General features: G+C 43.7%; 1 protein-coding gene across 3 annotated transcripts in view; it reads right to left on the bottom strand.

The window, feature by feature from the left end:
- LRFN2 (leucine rich repeat and fibronectin type III domain containing 2) overlaps positions 1-18123 on the bottom strand; it is a 738594-nt gene that overhangs the window by 488296 nt on the left and 232175 nt on the right. For all 3 annotated transcript variants that reach the window (XM_077485374.1, XM_077485373.1, XM_077485376.1), the window contains exon 3: positions 11106-11195. The gene's annotated coding sequence lies outside the window, so the exon portion shown is untranslated. The remainder of the gene's footprint in view (positions 1-11105; positions 11196-18123) is intronic.

Genomic DNA, 18123 nt, shown 5'->3' with positions numbered 1-18123 from the left:
TGGCCAAGCATGCACTGTGAACCCGCATGCTTGGCCAATCACAGCACCGGCAGCGAGGAGAGCCATAATTGGCCACAGGCAGGATGCCTGTGGCCAATTATAGCTCAGGGGGTTTAGTGCACGCCCCACACTATATAAGGCCGCCAATGCGGCGGCCTTGTGTAGTGTGTTGGCGTGCAGGGAAAGAGCAAGATAGGCAGGGACAGTGTGTTCTTTTCTCAGGCATCTGCAGGAGTTAGTGGGTGTTGTGTGCCTCCAGCACAGCACAGTATACACCTGTATCTACCCTTTATTACTGGTGTTCTCTAATACAGGCATCTGCAGGAGTTAAAGTGGGTGTTGTGTGCCTCCAGCACAGTATACACCTGTATCTACCCTTTATTGCTGGTGTTCTCTAATACAGGCATCTGCAGGAGTTAAGGTGGGTGTTGTGTGCCTCCAGCACAGCACAGTATACACATGAAGATACCTCTTATTGCTAGTGTTGTCGGTTGCATAGCTTGCATATTAGCCTTTAAAATTAGCACTTTTGATTTTGAACGTTTGAGTCCCATAGACTTTAATAGGGTTCTAAAGTTTGTACGAATTTTAGGTCCGTTCGAAGGTTCTGGTACGAACCGAACCGGGGGGTGTTCGGCTCATCCCTAATGCTGAGCCACACTATGGAGATATCCAGGTGCTGAAGTAGACTGTGGAGCTGATGCTGAACCACACTATTGAGCTATCCAGGTGCTGAACCACACCATGGAACTATCCAGCCTCTGAATTAGACTATGGAGCTGATGCTGAACCAGACTATGGAGCTAAACTGGACTGTGAAGTTATCCAGAAGCTGAGTCAGACTCTGGAGCTGTCCGGGTGCCAAACCAGACTTTAGAGCAATCCAGGTGCAGATTCAGATAAAAGTTATCCAGCCGCTAAAGCAGATTAAAGTCATCCAGATGTTGAACCATACCTTGGAGACATTACTATCGGAGATATACATGATAGCTTTAAACTTTGCATGTACATGTTTTCAGTGCTTATTTCTCAGAGAATAGTTGCTCCTTCCTTCCCCAAATTAGCATTGCCTCCATACCTACCAACATCAAAGCAATGACCCATGTCTCTACCCCCTAATCCCCTTTGAGCACCAAACCTTCTCTCCACCCCTTTACGCACCACCAAGCATCAAACCTTGTCTTTGTCCCTTACACACCTCTCAGTACGGCCCCTTTTAGAGAATACAGAACCAAGTATAATTTTATGGCGCTAAGTGATTTGTAGTAATTTATTAATGAACAGGAAAGTTGGTAAAATGGTTCTCCTGCAGCCAGCAGCCATATATCCTCCCAGCAACAATAGACCAACCCAGAAGCAACAAATCCTCCCCAGCAACAACAGACCCCCACACCAATAACAGATCCATCACCAGTAGACTATGGAGCTATCCAGGTGCTGATCCACACTATGGAGCTATCCAGGTGCTGAACCACACTATGGAGCTATCCAGGCTGCTGAACCACACTATGGAGCTATCCAGGTGCTGATCCACACTATGGAGCTATCCAGGTGCTGAACCACACTATGGAGCTATCCAGGCTACTGAACCACACTATGGAGCTATCCAGGTGCTGAAGTAGACTATGGAGCTGATGCTGAACCAGGCTATGGAGCTATCCAGGTGCTGAACCACACCATGGAACTATCCAGCCTCTGAATTAGACTATGGAGCTGATGCTGAACCAGACTATGGAGCTATCCATGCGCTAAACCAGACTGTGAAGTTATCCAGAAGTGAGTCAGACTCTGGAGCTGTCGAGGTGCCAGACTTTAGATCAATCCAGGTGCAGATTAAAGTTATCCAGCTGCTAAAGCAGATTAAAGTCATCCAGATATTGAACCATACCTTGGAGCCATTACTATCGGAGATATACATGATAGCTTTAAACTTTGCATATACATGTTTTCAGTGCTTATTTCTCAGAGAATAGGTGCTCCTTCCTTCCCCAAATGAGCATTGCCTCCATACCTACCAACATCAAAGCAATAACCTATGTCTCCGCCCCCTACTCACCTTTGAGCACCAACCCTTGTCTCCACCCCCTACGCACCACCAAGCACCAAACCTTGTCTTTGTCCCTTACCCACCTCTCAGTACGGCCCCTTTTAGAGAATACAGAACCAAGTATAATTTTATGGCGGTAAGTGATTTGTAGTAATTTATTAATGAACAGCAAAGTTGGTAACATGGTTCTCCTGCAGCCAGCAGCCATATATCCTCCCAGCAACAATAGACCAACCCAGCAGCAACAAATCCCCCCCCCCCACACACACAACAACAGACCCCCACACCAGCAATAGATCCACCAACATAACAAGAGATCCACCCAGCAACAATAGATCCCGTAACAGCAACAATAGAGTCCCAACAGACCACCCCCAGCAGCCAGCATCTATAAATCCTCCAGCATCCAGCAAAAAAAGACCCCTCAACCACAACAGTAGATCCTCCCCAACAACAATAGACCCTCCAGCAGCCAGCAACAATAGACACATTCTCCCACAACAGAAGATTGTCCCCAGCAACACTAGACCCCTCAACCACAACAGTGGATCCTCCCCAGTAATCATGGACTCACAAGCAGCCAGCAACAATAGACACTTTCCCCCACAACATTAGATTCTCCTCAGAGACACTGGGGAGCTATCCAGGTGCTGAACCACACCATGGAGCTATCCAGGTGCTGAAACACACTATGGAGCTATCCAGGTGCTGAACCACACCATGGAGCTATCCAGGTGCTGAAGTAGACTATGGAGCTGATGCTAAACCAGACTATGGATCTATCCATGTGCTGAACCACACCATGGAACTATTCAGCTTCTGAATTAAACTATGGAACTGATGCTGAACCAGATTATGGAGCTATGGACCCACAAGCAGCCAGCAACAATAGACACTTCCCCCACAACATTAGATTGTCCCCAGTAACAACAGACCCTTCACTCAGAACAGTCAATCCTCCCCAGCAACAATGGACCCCCCAGCAGCCAGCAACAATAGTTATTTTCTTCACAACAGTGGATCCTCCATAGAAAATATAGACCTTTCCTCCACAACAGTAGATTCTCCCCAGCAACAATAGACCCTTATTCCACAACAGTCAATCCTCCCCAGCAACAATAGACCCTCCAGCAGCCAGTAACAATATATCCTCCCCCCACAACAGTAGAGCCTCCCCAGCAACAATAAAAAAGGCTTCACTTGCCAGTACATACTTCATTTTCACTTGGAAAAATGTTGGGAGTATATTTTGGGTGTCTATTCCTTACTGTAGTAGCTAAGATTCATTTTAGAAAAAAAATTCTCAATATTAAGATAGGAGTTGTCTACCTGTAAAAATTCTTAGCCCTTGTACACACGGTCGGACATTCTGACGGAAAATGTCTGATCGGACTGTGTTGTCGGATAATCCGACCGTGTGCGGGCTCCATCGGACTGTTTCCATCGGAATATCCGACTGACAACGTTTTAGAACTGGGCTATAAAACTTTCCGACAACATGATCCGATCGGACTTTGTCCGATTTGTGTGTAGAGAATTCCGATCGGACAAAGTGCCACACATGCTCAGATCAAATTCCTACATCAAAGCTATTGGCTACTAGCCTGAACGTAGTCCCGTCGTAACTAAAAAAACGTCATCACGTTAAGTACGATCGGATTTTCTGACCGTGTGTATGAAACACAAGTTTCGGACAAAATCCGTCGGACAAAATCTGACGGATTTTGTTGTCGGAATGTCCGACCGTGTGTACAAGGGCTTAGACCGTAAACAACCCCCCCCCCCCCCCCCCGGTGTGGGAATTGGATGCATCGTAAGCATTTATTATATTCTTTTATTGTTCGGTGTAGATGGCGCGTTTCCGTTTGATTAGAGGTGGTGGTCATGATGTGTGAAGTTTAAGCACGTGGATTCCTGGTTCCTTTGTATTATCCGGATGTGTGCATTATCTCTTGGGAGAAGCCAGTATTGCTTTTCTGAGGATCAACAAGAAAAATAACTTTTTTTTTATTAGTCACAAAGAAGAAAATACTTTGCAAAGAGGCATCCACCCGGGAAAACAGCAATGAAGATCAGTGCCTGCCCTGATTTTTTTCATTTCCTTTTACTTTTCTATCTTATTTTTCTGTTGAGCGTCGAGCACAGGATGCCATTAGAGGGATTCGGGCCCTACTCCGATTTATCCTTATTTTCTTATTATTTCTATTTTTGTTATCAAAAAACAGATGGTAAGAAAGACAGGGAAGGCTTTGAGTCTAGACTCTCAAAGTATAAGAAATGGAATGCATTGATCATAACAGAGAACCTCAGTATTTTATGATTGTGTCACAACATCAGACTTTACTAAGTGTAGCTATGAACTTTTGCACTAAGAAAACCTGATGGGGGATCATTTCTGTTACTAATTCTAAGGAACTGTGGCTAGGCCATGATGGATCACAACATTGAAGAGTGAAAACCACACTTTATTAATTCAAACTGTTGAGCTTATCCAATATAGGTCTGCAAATGCAGTCTCCTACCTTGAGGCTCTTCACACTGATTGGCTTTATTTATAGATGACCTCTATGAATAAGCCCAACTGGGGTGAAACACTGCAGGGGGGGGCATGGCCTAGGGTGAGGATGTCATTTGCAGCCAGCTACACACTGAAACAACCAGTGCGGTTTTTGCTCTTCAATTTCGTGTTGCACGCAGAGTTGGATAGACACATACAGACCAGCACCCCATGTAGTTAAGCACCTTAAAAGGTCAGTGACATCACTGAGAATGCAGCCTATCCATTACTAGAGGCCGGTGACATCACTGAGAGTGCAGCCTATCCATTACTAGAGACCGGTGACATCACTGAGAGTGCAGCCTATCCATTACTAGAGACCGGTGACATCACTGAGAATACAGCCTATCCGTTCACTAGAGAGCAGTGACATCACTGAGAATGCAGCCTATCCATTACTAGAGACTGGTGACATCACTGAGAATAAAGCCTATCCATTCACTACAGACCAGTGACATCACTGAGAATGCATCCTATCCACTCACTAGAGAGCGGTGACATCACTGAGAATGCATCCTATCCACTCACTAGAGAGCGGTGACATCAGTGAGAATGCAGCCTATCCAATCACTAGACATGTGCAAAAGGAAAAAATTAGTTTAGTTTAGTTTCATTTTCATTCGTTAATTAATTCATTTCGTTTAGTTATATTAGTTAAATTCGTTTAATTCGTTTTCGGATTTCGTTTAGTTTTCTACTGAATTCAAAAAATCGGTCGCATTCGAAAATATTTCAACCAAATTCGAAAATATTTCTACCAGATTCAAAATGATTTCAACATGATTTGAAATTATTTCAACTGCATTGGAAACTATTTCAACCGGATTCGAAAATATTTTGTGACCCGACTTTAGGGCCATGTATCTCGAGGTCACTTGGTGATAGAAAACCCCACATTTTGAGATGTTGTAGTGCTAGTTCTATTGTGTTTGTATACTAAATTTGGTGTTTCTAGCTATAAGTGACCCCGAGATACGTGGCCCCAAAGTTGGGTCACAAAATGTCATTCTCTGCTGCAGAAAAGTGCTTGACATTTGGAGACCGACTTTGGGGCCCCGTAACTCGGGGTCACTTAGAGATAGAAACCCCAAATTTAGTATGCAAACACAATAGAACTAGCACTACAACATCTCCAAATTTGTGGTTTCTAGTGAGTTCCTCTCCCTGCTCTCTCCTCCTATCGGCGTTCCCATTGTTAGCCTTCCTATACAAGGTTTGATACCACCCCACATTTAGGTATGTACACCACTTCCTCTATAATAAAGACATTTAATGATGTATTAATGAATATAACAAAGCCTTATTCCTTTGTTCCTCTTCCTGGCGTTCAGCTCTCGGTGACGATGTTCTTGCCGTCCCTCTGCCCACCTGCCATGATAATGCCGGAGCCTCCCCATCTCTCGGAAATTAATTACCGCGTATCATTTACTCCACGGAACGAAGAGGGCCGACCTCCCCTGCCACAAGGCCAGCTCTGTGCCGCCGAGGCGCACAATTAATGCCCGCTGACATTTTTATAGGATTCACGCTCGTTTATACCAGACAAGCTCTTAAGTGTAATTCTGTAAACAGGTGTCACAAATTAGAGAATAACTTGTCTAATCTGCATAAATGTGTCATTGCGGGAAAAAAACATATTTCCAAGGCCCCAACCTTTGTAGTAGAAACGCGCGCCTAATCACATCCCGCTAATTGGTGAGGAGTCCAGAGATTGGAGGCGACGGACGCATTGATTGCTTTAAGTTTTGCTGAAAACAAATACAAATATAGAAACAGAAGATAGATTTCACCCGAGCTTCTCACTACAAATATTGCAATGAAAGTCAATAAAATAAAACAATGAAATCACCGAAATGGAAGAGCTCGTTGCCATTCCCCATGACAACATCTCCAATCACATCGCCCATCGGGCTCATTGGTCTAACTTTATACTAATGGATATATACAATGTCAAAAAAATGTGGTCTTTTTAGTTTCATTTGTTTTTTTTGTTTTTTGGGTCATTCATGATTGAAATGAGTAAATTGGAAAATTGAAAAATCTGGAATTTCGACAATGTGAAAATACGTAAATTCGTGAATACGTGAATTTGAAAACTCAAAAATGTGTAAATTGGAAATTCAAAATTCAAAAATCCTGCCTTTTGGTGTCAGAGGTCGTAGAGGGGAATTTAGCCCCCTGTCCGGGAATGCTTTCAGGTTATGTTTAAGCCTAAGTCTGGGATGGTCTCTATATCTCCCACCCAGGTGTTATTAGGATGTATATGTTTTGGAACTATGTCTGTTATATCACCGTTGTCCATGCGCCTTTTTTTTTTTTTCTTCTTGCATTCAATAAAGGAATTACAAAAAAATTCAAAAATCCGGAAATTGAAAAAAAAATTGTAAATTCGAAAATTTGTAAATTGGAAATTTGAAAATTTGAAAATCCGAAGATTGGTAAACTCATAAATTCTAAAAATTCTAAATTTGAAAATCCAGAACTTTGAAAATTTGAAAATCGGTAATTTCTTAAATCCGTAAATTCAAAATTAGAAGATTCCAAGAACCGGAAATTTGAACAATTATAAATTTTAAATTCGTAAATTTGTAAATTTTAAAATCCTAAAATCTGGAAATTCGGAAATTCAAAAATAAGAAAATAAGAAAGAAAATCTGAAAATTCAAAAGAATGAAATTCCGAAAATTCTAAATAATAACCAATATTAATGAACTATTAAATTATAGGTTTTGGAATTTCCTTTCAAGTTTGGCTGTTAGTGAAAGAATAGGAATTTATCTGAAGTTACGAATTATCCAAAATAACAAATGCCGCATCTAAACAAATGAAACATGATGAATTAATAATAATGATAATAATAATATTATAATAAAAGTTTTTATAATTATTATTATTTATTATAATTAATTTGTTACACTCTAATCTTTAGATGCAGCAATTGTTATTATGGCTAATTCGTAACTATAGATAAATTTGTATTCATTCACTAACAGCCAAATTTGAAAGGAAATTCCAATACCTATAATTTAATAGTTAGTAACAGTTAAGTTATTATTTCAGATTTTTGAATTTTCAGGTTTTTTGAATTTTTGGATTTTCATACTTATTTTCACATTTTCAGATTTTACGAATTTAGAATTTATGAATTTTTTGAATTTCCAGGTTTTTCAAAATTTGAATTTACGGATTTTAAAATTTTCGAATAATTCAAACTTCGGAACATTCAGAAAAATTTGTTAAGCAGGCTTTCGTTAATTCGGATATTTCTGAATTAACCAATTGAGTTGAAATTCATTAAAAAAACTATTTTGTAACAAAACGAATTGCACATGTCTAAAAACGACCTGCCAATTCACCCAAACCATGTTGCCACATACCAACCAAACTGTTTCTATACCCCAATCGTCTGACAACCTCATACTATCTTATTCTATGTAAAGTTTCTGGGATAACCGATGTTGGCCCTGGCCGAAGATCAGGGTCAGGTTGGAGGCACACGACCCCCCCATCTCTGCCTTTCTCCTCTTACCCCCTCTTTTTCTTTTTCTTCATCTCTATACCCCTTACTCTAAGCTATACCCCTCCTCCCCCTTCCACCTCTTATCACCCCCTCCCCCCCCGATCCTGCCATACCCACCTATACACAACTAATGGAACTATAGAGCAAATAGTACAACTCTATATAAAGAAAAACATCTAGTGAACATGCACAAAATTATTCCAAGAACCTAACCAGGTTCATAGAAGTGCAATTCCATGGAAAGGAGACGGGAGACCAACCAAGATTTGGTGAGGATGCTGGGACATCATAATGGGCGGGGACATCATCCGGTGATGTCCCTATATAAGTCGCCGCTGCGCCGCGTGTCCTGTCATAGTCACCGGAGAGAGCAACGAGGCAACATCTCCAGAAGAGAAGAACAGAAGATGGCGATGGCGACAGCGGCGACAGAAGACCGGGCCACCGCTTGTAAAAGAGCTAGAAGAAGGCGCCGTGGCCCGGCAAGAAGAACCAAAGAGGGGGACAAGACCCCCGAAGTCGGAAGAAGAGGGCGGCGGTGGTGGCGAAGAAGAATGCTGGGCTCCTCCGCTAGTAAAAGAGCTAGCAGAAGATAGCGGAGGAGTCTGGCGAAAAGACCCCCGAAGATGGAAGAAGACCTCCGGAGCTGTGCAATAAACTATCTTAACCCTTGTGTGTTGTTTTTTTTTAACTTTTTTTCACAGGTGAATGGGTAGGGGTACATTGTACCCCATACTCATTCACATAGGGTGGGGGGCCGGTATCCGAGGGCCCCTTTATTAAAGGGGGCTCATGAATTCCGATAAGCCCCCCGCCCGCAGACCCCGACGACCAACGGCCAGGGTTGTTGGGAAGAGGCCCTTGTCCTCATCAACATGGGGACAAGGTGCTTTGGGGTGGGGGGGCACCCCCCATGTTGAGGACACGCGGCCTGGTATGGCTCAGGAGGGGGGGCACTCGCTCGTCCCCACCCCCTTTCCTGGCCGGCTGGGTAGCGTGCTCGGATAAGGGTCTGATATGGATTTTTCGGCGTAGGGGTTCCCCTTTAAGTCCATACCAGGTGACGGGGCCTGCTACCTGGAAACGCGCTCAAAATAAGCGGACTTTCCTCCGCGTGTGTGGGCGGGTCCGTTCATTTCAAAAGTACGGCGGATAGTCCGCTGCAAAAGTGCCGTGTGTGGGCAAGTAGCTCGTTCGGAAAGTCCGGCAGAAAGTCCGCCAGACTAAGTCCGCCGGATAGTCTGCTACGTGTGTACGCGGCATAATCCTACCTTATCTTTATCACTTTCACGGCTTGAGGGACTTTTTCATCCTGATTGAACATTTCCATGGAACTGCACTTCTATGAACTTGGTTAGATGTTTGGAATCATTTTGTGCAACACATGTTTTTCTTTATTTGCTGCACTATTTGCTTTATATTACATATGTCACGTGATGTATAGACATTGTGCACAGCTGCTGTTTTGATTGGTTATTTGTTATATCACTTGCTCAGATATATATTTTTTTGTTTTATACGTAGCTATTGGAACTAACCAAGCTGGCCAGCAGGATTGCCAGCTTTGATATTACTCCTAACCAGTCAGTGTATTTAGGTTTTGTGCTGTCCTAGGCATGACTAAACTCCTACACCCCCTAATTTAAATATGGGTCACCCATTCCTGTCAGGGCCAACCCCCTTCCTGTTTAAGACCCACCCTGAAATTTTCCAGTGGGGACACTAGATATATAGTTACATAGTAGGTGAGGTTGAAAAAAAACACAAGTCCATCAAGTCCAACCTATGATACAAGTCCATCAAGTCCAACCTATATAGTTCTGAGGGCCTTTGGGGTGGTAATGGATCCCCTTAATTTGCAGAGATATCCGATTCCTCTCACTTCCTGTGTGGCTATGGGGCAAGAAACAAAGGAAAATCTCTGCAATGGGACAGGGATGGCAAAAAAATGAACTGACAGGTGCTATAACCCACCCTTACTGTACTCAAAATGAAAAAAAACAAAGTGTTGCCTATAGTTCTACTTTCAGCCTGGGTGCCTACAGCCTGCCTGGCTCCCTTCACGTGTCTCTACTGCAGCTCTATCGGCACGGATTCTCCTTACACAGTGGAGAGCTCCTCCCCCTTCAATCTACTTGCCCACGCCCGTCAGCTGACTTTCTCCTTCAGACGGTTTCGGACCCCCGACATGGCATCTGTCTCTCTGTAGCTGAGAACTTAGGTGAGAGGTTCGCTGTGATGATAGGACAGTCAAGACTAGAAGCGGCAGTTTCCCCTCCCACATTTGTGGAACATTTGCCGCCCGCACAACAATTCATTGGTTGGGATCCGTCACCTGGACCCCACGGGACGCCCAGGCCCCCTACATAGGTATGTGCTGCCCCCCCCCCCATGGCAGCCCTGCCCAAAAACCTTACCCCTTCATCACCTTATAGAAACATTTCTAACCAATCCCTCTTGTCTCAAAGAAACCAGCTCAATTCACGCCATAGTCAACGCCAACGTCAACTGGACTTCTATAAAGATCCTCCTTGGCCTCTGAGATACAAAGTCGATGCTCATCTTATATCTTATGCAACTTTCTAGTGTGTTCAACTCATCACAGTTCTGTTCTATAATATCTATACATTTGGTTACCAATATTCACCATTGTTACAAATATGATTATAGAATTCATGTACATCTTGAGGCCATCGGGCCCATGCGACTTTTGTTTGTCCGTTCAACTCTCTTTCTGAATATTCTTAATAAAATATTATGGAGGAGAAATAATATAAATAAGCCCAAGTGATGCCTTTTGATCCACATGTGCATCTCGTTTTTCCCTGATGATGCTTGCGCAGCTTGCCACCAGCTCCTCAGCTAGTGTGAGAGAGTATAATGGAAATAGCAACAATGTAGCAAAAAAAAAAGTCAAGAATTTTACAAGGAATTGGCAGAAACATAACGATAGAGAGAAACAGAGAAATGCAACCACTCACCCTATCTTTAATGAGGGGCGTTTTCCAGGATTGCAGAGACCATGGTCCGCGTTTTAATTGTTCACGTTGTTACTTGGTTAAAAAGATCCCCTACAATAAAATATTGGGAGTGTAAGTAATACAGAAATAAACAAATAAAAAAAGAAGTACTTTAGAATTATTGTATCTAGAGATTAGTAATATCACTAGGAACATTGCTTGTCCTAGAATTGCAGAATGCAGCCTATACATTCACTAGATAGTGGTGACATCACTGAGAATACAGCCTATGCTATCACTAGAGAGCGATGACATCACTGAGAATCCAGCCTATCCAATCACTAGAGAGCCATGACATCACTGAGAATACAGCCTATCCAATCACTAGCGAGCTGTGACATCACTGAGAATGCTGCCTATCCATTCCCCAGAGAGCTGTGACATCACTGAGAATGGAGCCTATCCATTCACTAGAGAGCAGTGACATCACTGAGAATGCAGCCTACCCATTCACTAGAGAGCAGTGACATCACTGAGAATGTAGCCTATCCATTCACTAGAGAGCGGTGACATCACTGAGAATGCAGCCTATCCATTCACTAGAGAGTGGTGACATCACTGAGAATGCAGCCTATACTCTCACTAGAGAGCGGTGACTTCACTGAGAATGGAGCCTATCCAATCACTAGAGAGCCATGACATCACTGAGAATACAGCCTATCCAATCACTAGCGAGCTGTGACATCACTGAGAATGCTGCCTATCCATTCCCCAAAGAGCTGTGACATCACTGAGAATGGAGCCTATCCATTCACTAGAGAGCCGTGACATCACTGAGAATGCAGCCTATCCATTCACTAGAGAGCCATTACATCACTGAGAATGCAGCCTATCCATTCACTAGAGAGCCGTGACATCACTGAAAATGCAGCCTATCCATTCACATCTTGGCTCTAAGGCTATGATGGTGTTTTATATGTTGTAAGATAATAATAATAATAATAATAATAATAATAATAATATAAGATAATTAGCCCGTTGTTGGCAGCCATTCTTCTTCCCCTGCCCACGCAGATGTTGTTAGAATCACTGAGTCTCAATTAGTCAGATAATATCCGAGATCACCGAGAGCAGATTATCTAGGTATAGCTTGTCCGGCTCACGCAGTGACAGGTTATTAATGTTTAAGGGTCCGTGTCCTACAATGAACCGCGGCATGTACCCTATGTCAAATTATTAATGGCACTGTTATGGCAACCATGCCCTGCAACAAATCCGTGGCACTAAGTCATATTCTTAATAGCCTTGTATCGGAAAAGGAGACTTGTCATGGTGACATTGGAGACAGTGCAGGAACACGTTTCTTGTGACCTTTAGCAAATCATTTAATCTCCTAGTGCCTTTAGTCAGGATTTTTTCCCTCCATGATTGGAGAGACACGTGCTCCAAGCTGATTGTTAAGTGCAATAAAAGCATCGTCCGCTACAAAATGTCACTTAAAGGGAAACATACAATTCAATGTCTAGGTGGTTAAACACAATCCACAGTATTTATGAATCTATTGTCACCAGATTCTGCCGGCTTCTCACTGCTTTCTTTTTTCAATAGGATGGGAATAGAGTAATGTGATCAATAAACCATTGTGTCGCGTTTCTGCTTCTCTTCATTAAAAATTACGGATTACAGACCTTGGGCCGGCAGGGGCATCAAATACTTGAAGGATATTTGCGATGGTTCTGGGTTGTCCACATTTAGACAGATTGAAAAAACAAATTCCAACTTCCGAATTCTTCCTTCTTCAGGTTCATGCAGCTCCGTCACGCCTCTGACTCACAATTTAAGTCGGTCCAGCTCCGGATGGAGCATGACGATCTGATATGAGATTAGTTGGAGACGTGATCGGCTTTCCTGAAGAGATGAGTTTTCAGGGATCACCTGAAGATAGCAAGAGTAGGGGGATAGCCGGACAAGTGGAGGTAGCGAGTTCCAGAGGCTGGAAGAGGCTCTGGAGAAATCCTGGAGACGATCGTGAGAGGAGGAGACGAGAGAGCTTGAGAGTAGGAGGTCTTGAGAAGAGCGGAGAGGACGATTTGGGTGATATTTGGAGACAAGATTGGTGATGTAGACAAGATTGGTTACTAGCCATAAGCATACACCCAATCTCATCAGCTGCTTGCTGGAGATGCTGTGGTACCCCTGGAGGCTTCCTACATATACTCTGGGATTGCCCACAGCTTCAAGATTATTGGAGGGAGGTAACTCAATTTATCCATAGGATAACTACCATACCTATTCCTTCTAACAATCGGTGTCTGTCTCCTCAGCTTTGTGGAACAATTGGCGTTAGCTAAAGCAACCCGCACTATAATAAGTATCCTACTATTTTACGTATGGAAAGCCATAGAACTAAGATGGAAGTCAGCCAATCCCCCTACCCTGTCATCATGGAAAAAAAGAATCAATACAATAATACCCCTCTATCAACAAGCAACAGTTTTTACAGAGGATGCCCCAAAAAATACGAAAAAGTCTGGCAGTTGTGGATTGACTCAGAGTCTACGACGGACAATCAGCTCATGGGGAATTGCCCTGGTTAGATACCCTCAGTAATTACCGGTGAGTGCTGAGGTCCTCTTGGTGCTAGAAACCCCAAATTTGGAGATGTTGTAGTGCTAGGTCTACTGTGTTTGCATACCTAATTTGGGGTTTCTAGCTATAAGTGGCCCCGAGATACGTGGCCCCAAATTCGGGTCATTTTTTTAATTTGATTAGAATTTCGTCCGAATTCGGTTGAATTCGTTAGCATTGTAATTCGGTAATTAATGCATCCGAATGTCCGAATAATGGAAATTCGTCCGAATTTCGATTCGGAATGAAACTAAATGCACATGTCTACTTGCAAGTTCTCAGTCTCTGACCACCCCCCGTAGCATGTCTCTATTCTCTAACTCGGTATCGTACCTCTAATATTTTACTAAATCTTGGCCCATGTGCCCAATCTCTGACCATCTCCTCCTATAGCATGTCTCCAGTCTATGACCATTTTCTGTAACACGTGTCCAGTCTGTAACTATTTTCTATAGACTGTCCCTCGTCTCTAATTTTTTCAGCATACGGTATCTACAGACTCATATCCCGTAGCGTGTCCATGGTGTTGGATCATCTCCTGTAGCATGCCCACAGTCCCTGTCATTTTAGTATTGCAGAATGCAGATGCCGAAGATAATGTCCAGCCCCGGGGCAACATCTAAGGGCTGCACCTGAGGCCCCCTTTATCTAATAAGTTGACCATCACTGACCTAAAGGAATGGACCCATATATCTCCCGGAGACAAGAATAAATGTATCTCTGAAAACGCTTCCATTATTTCTTCATGAACTAGTAACACAAGTTCAGGAACTTCCCGTTACACAATAACAATCACGACATTCTCTCTATTTCTCCGCACTGCAAAGGCAATAAAGGCGGACGGGCCATCAGTTATGTTATTCGGTGTCAGGGCATCCGGTACCATGATTCTCCCGGCTGATTGATGAAAGCGCAACTTTGTCTTTCCTAAATTAGAGCTCAGTCCTTTCTGCTCTTCCCTCCTTAGATTTATTCCTTTAATTATTTTCTACTTCTGCAAAAACGTCCAACAAGCCCCCGAATGACAGAGACGTTGTGTGCGAGGATAGAATTCCCGTTATACTGTATGTACTGTGTGCTTCATCGATTAACCTTTTCGCCGCAAGAGCCATTTTTTTTTTGCCCACATTTTATAAATTAAAAAAAAAAAAACATTTTAGGCCAGAAGATTACACAAACTCCCCCCCCCCCCAAACATGATATATTTTATATACCCCAGCAGAAGTCTATGAAGACGAAACGCGTATGGTTGTTACGCTAACTCATAACACTCAGCCACTCATTTAAAACTGCGCTTTTTATTTCGTTCAATTGAACTTTTTTTTTTTTTATAATTTGCTCCTATGGACGTTGGAAGATATATTTTGTAAGTAAATAGTAGCCATCCATTGGATTTACACTATGTAGAGGCTCTCTTTTTTTCTCTTTTTTTTAAATTTTTGATACCTTCACATATTGAGAGGACCCTGGATGATGATCAACGGTACCTACTACCCTGTTTCCCCAAAAATAAGACCTAACGTGATTGTCGGTGATGGCTGCAATATAAGCCCTACCCCCCCAAATAAGCCCTACCCTGTTTCCTGAAAAATAAGCCCTACAAGGACTTTAAAACCCCTTCCCGCCGAGCGTACGCAGATGTGCGTACTCAGCTTCTGGGGGTTATACCGGGATGACGCCCGCACCTGCAGGCATCATCCCGGTACCGTTTTTCAGAGAGGGCGATTGGCTTTCCAGACATAACAACCGATGCGGCTAAAAGCTGTTATGCCGGAGGAGTGGGAGGGGACATCCCCCCCCCTCCCGCCACCTCCCGCCGCTCTTACTGGTGCTCCCGCTCAATCGGGAGCACCGATGCACGATCCGATGCCTCCGGCTGCTGGGCAGGGACTGGAATGAAGCCGTAAGCAGCTTCATTCCAGTCTCCTAATAGTAAACATGGAAGCGACGTCATGCCAATGGCTCCAGATTTAAAAATATATACAGTATTCAGAGTCGCCGAAAATGGCAATCTGAATACTTTGAAGTGTAAAGGAGGGATGGAGGGGTCTTTTAGACCCCCCGATCCCTCCATAAAGAGTACATGTCACCACCTATTACTGTCACAAGGGATGTTTACATTCCTTGTGACCGCAATAAAAGTGATCAACATTTTATTTTTATTTTTTAAAAACTATTTATTAATTGTAAAATAAAATGAAAATTTTTTTTTTTATAAAGCGCCCGCCGTCCCCGCAAGCTCGCGAAGCAAAGAAAACGCATACGGAAGTTGCGCCCGCATATGTAAACGGTGTTCAAATCACACATGTGAGGTATCGCCACGATCGTCAGAGCGAGAGCAATAATTCTAGCACTAGACCTCCTCTGTAACTCTAAAGCCGCGTACACACGTGGCGGACTGTCTGTCCAACTTAGTCCGTCAGACAATCCGACGGACAGTCCGTCATACTTTCGAATGAACGGACTTGCCCACACATGGCACTTTTTGAGCGGACTAATACGGCGGACTAAGTCCGCCATACTATCCGCCCTACTTTTGAAATGAACGGACTCGCCCACACACGCGGAGGAAAGTCCGCTCATTTCAAACGCGTCTCCAGGTAGGCGGAGCCCGCGAAGGAGACGTCGCTGACCCCGCCGCCTGGTATGGACTTAAAGGGGAACCCCAACGCCGAAAAAAATCGCCGTGGGGGTCCCCCCAAGTCCACAACAGACCCTTGTCCGAGCACACTACCCGGCCGGCCAGGAAAGGGGGGCGAGCGAGCGCCCCCCTCCCGAGCCTCACCAGGCCGCGTGCCCTCAACATGGGGGGTGCCTTGGGGAAGGGGGCCCCGTGAGTCTGGCCACGGGACCCGCGGACTCGATCGCCGTGGGCATCCCCGCGATCGTCTCACGGAGCGGCCGAATGGAGGAAATGCCGAGTAAACAGCATTTCTCCATTCTGCCTAGCAACTAGTGACGCTGATCTCTGCTCCATGTGATTGGAGCAGAGATCAGTGTTCACTAAATGAAAGCCCGACCCCACCACAGTTAGTAACACACCCCTAGGAACACTTAACCCCTACACTGCCACCCACTGGTTAACCCCTTCACTGCCAGTGTCATTTACACAGGAATCACTGCATTTATATAGCAGTGATTACTGTATAAATGACAATGGTCCCAAAAATGTGTCAGACATGTCCGATGTGTCCGCCACAATGTCGCAGTCACAATAAAAATCGCTGATCGCCGCCATTACTAGTAAAAAAAAATAATAAAATATTATTAATAAAAATGCTATAAAACTATCCCTATTTTGTAAACGCTATAACTTTTGCGCAAACCAATCAATAATCGCTTATTGCGATTTTTTTTACCAAAAATATGTAGAATACGTATCGGCCTAAACTGAGGGAAAAAAAAATGTTTTTTTTTATATATTTTTGGGGGATATTTACTATAAAAAAAAGTAAAAAATAATGCGTTTTTTTTCAAAATTGTCGCTCTATTTTCTTTATAGCGCAAAAAATAAAAACCGCAGGGGTGATCAAATACCACCAAAAGAAAGCTCTATTTGTGGGAAAAAAAGGATGTCAATTTTGTTTGGAAGCCACGTCGCACGACCGCGCAATTGTCAGTTAAAGCGACGCAGTGCCGAATCGCAAAAAGTGGTCTGGTCTTTGACCAGCAAATTGGTCCGGTCTGAAAGTGGTTAAATGAAACACAGCAGCTAATACGGCAAACAAGACAATTGCAATAATAGCGATGAAGGCAAAAGTGAGTGCAGCGCCGAAAACTTCAAGCGAACAAAGACCATCGGATGCGTCTCACAATGATCGATACAACGTGGAACTCGAATTGAACGAGTACACTGTGATTTTGTATAGAATAAAAGGAAAACATTTTTTAAACATGTGGTGAATTAGAGCGGAGACTGCAAGCCAGACCTTCTCGTCCAACATCAGAGCCTGATCTCACAAATGTGCTTCTGGAAGAATGGTCAAACCTTCCCATAGGCACACTCCCAAACCTTGTGGACGGCCTTCCCAGAAGAGTTGAAGCTGTTATAGCTGCAAAGGGTGGGCCATCTCAATATTGATCCCTATGGACAAAGACTGGGATGTCATTAAAGTTCATGCGTGTAAAGGCAGGTGTCCCAATACTTTTGATAATATAGTGTACTTTTCATTTTGGCAAGCATAATACATGTTGGGGGGATCCCTCTTGCGCACTGTAGCAGCATGTAGGCAGGGGTAGTTCAGCCTCCCTGCACCGGTGGTGCTGTTATGGCAGCCGCTAAGCAGAGAGGATGGAAACATAGAGGAACTCCTGTTCTTCTGAGGCCACTGTAAGCGTCATCAGGAGAGCACTGGATGACCTTGGCAGCCTTGTTTCGCGCGGGCGGTGCTAACAAATACTGTCCCACTGC

This window comes from Lithobates pipiens, unplaced genomic scaffold (genome assembly GCF_037356315.1).
Source record: "Lithobates pipiens isolate NorthernLeopardFrog02 unplaced genomic scaffold, aLitPip1_a1.2 Scaffold_18, whole genome shotgun sequence".
Taxonomy (NCBI): domain Eukaryota; kingdom Metazoa; phylum Chordata; class Amphibia; order Anura; family Ranidae; genus Lithobates; species Lithobates pipiens.
This window is presented reverse-complemented; position numbering and strand designations above follow the sequence as displayed.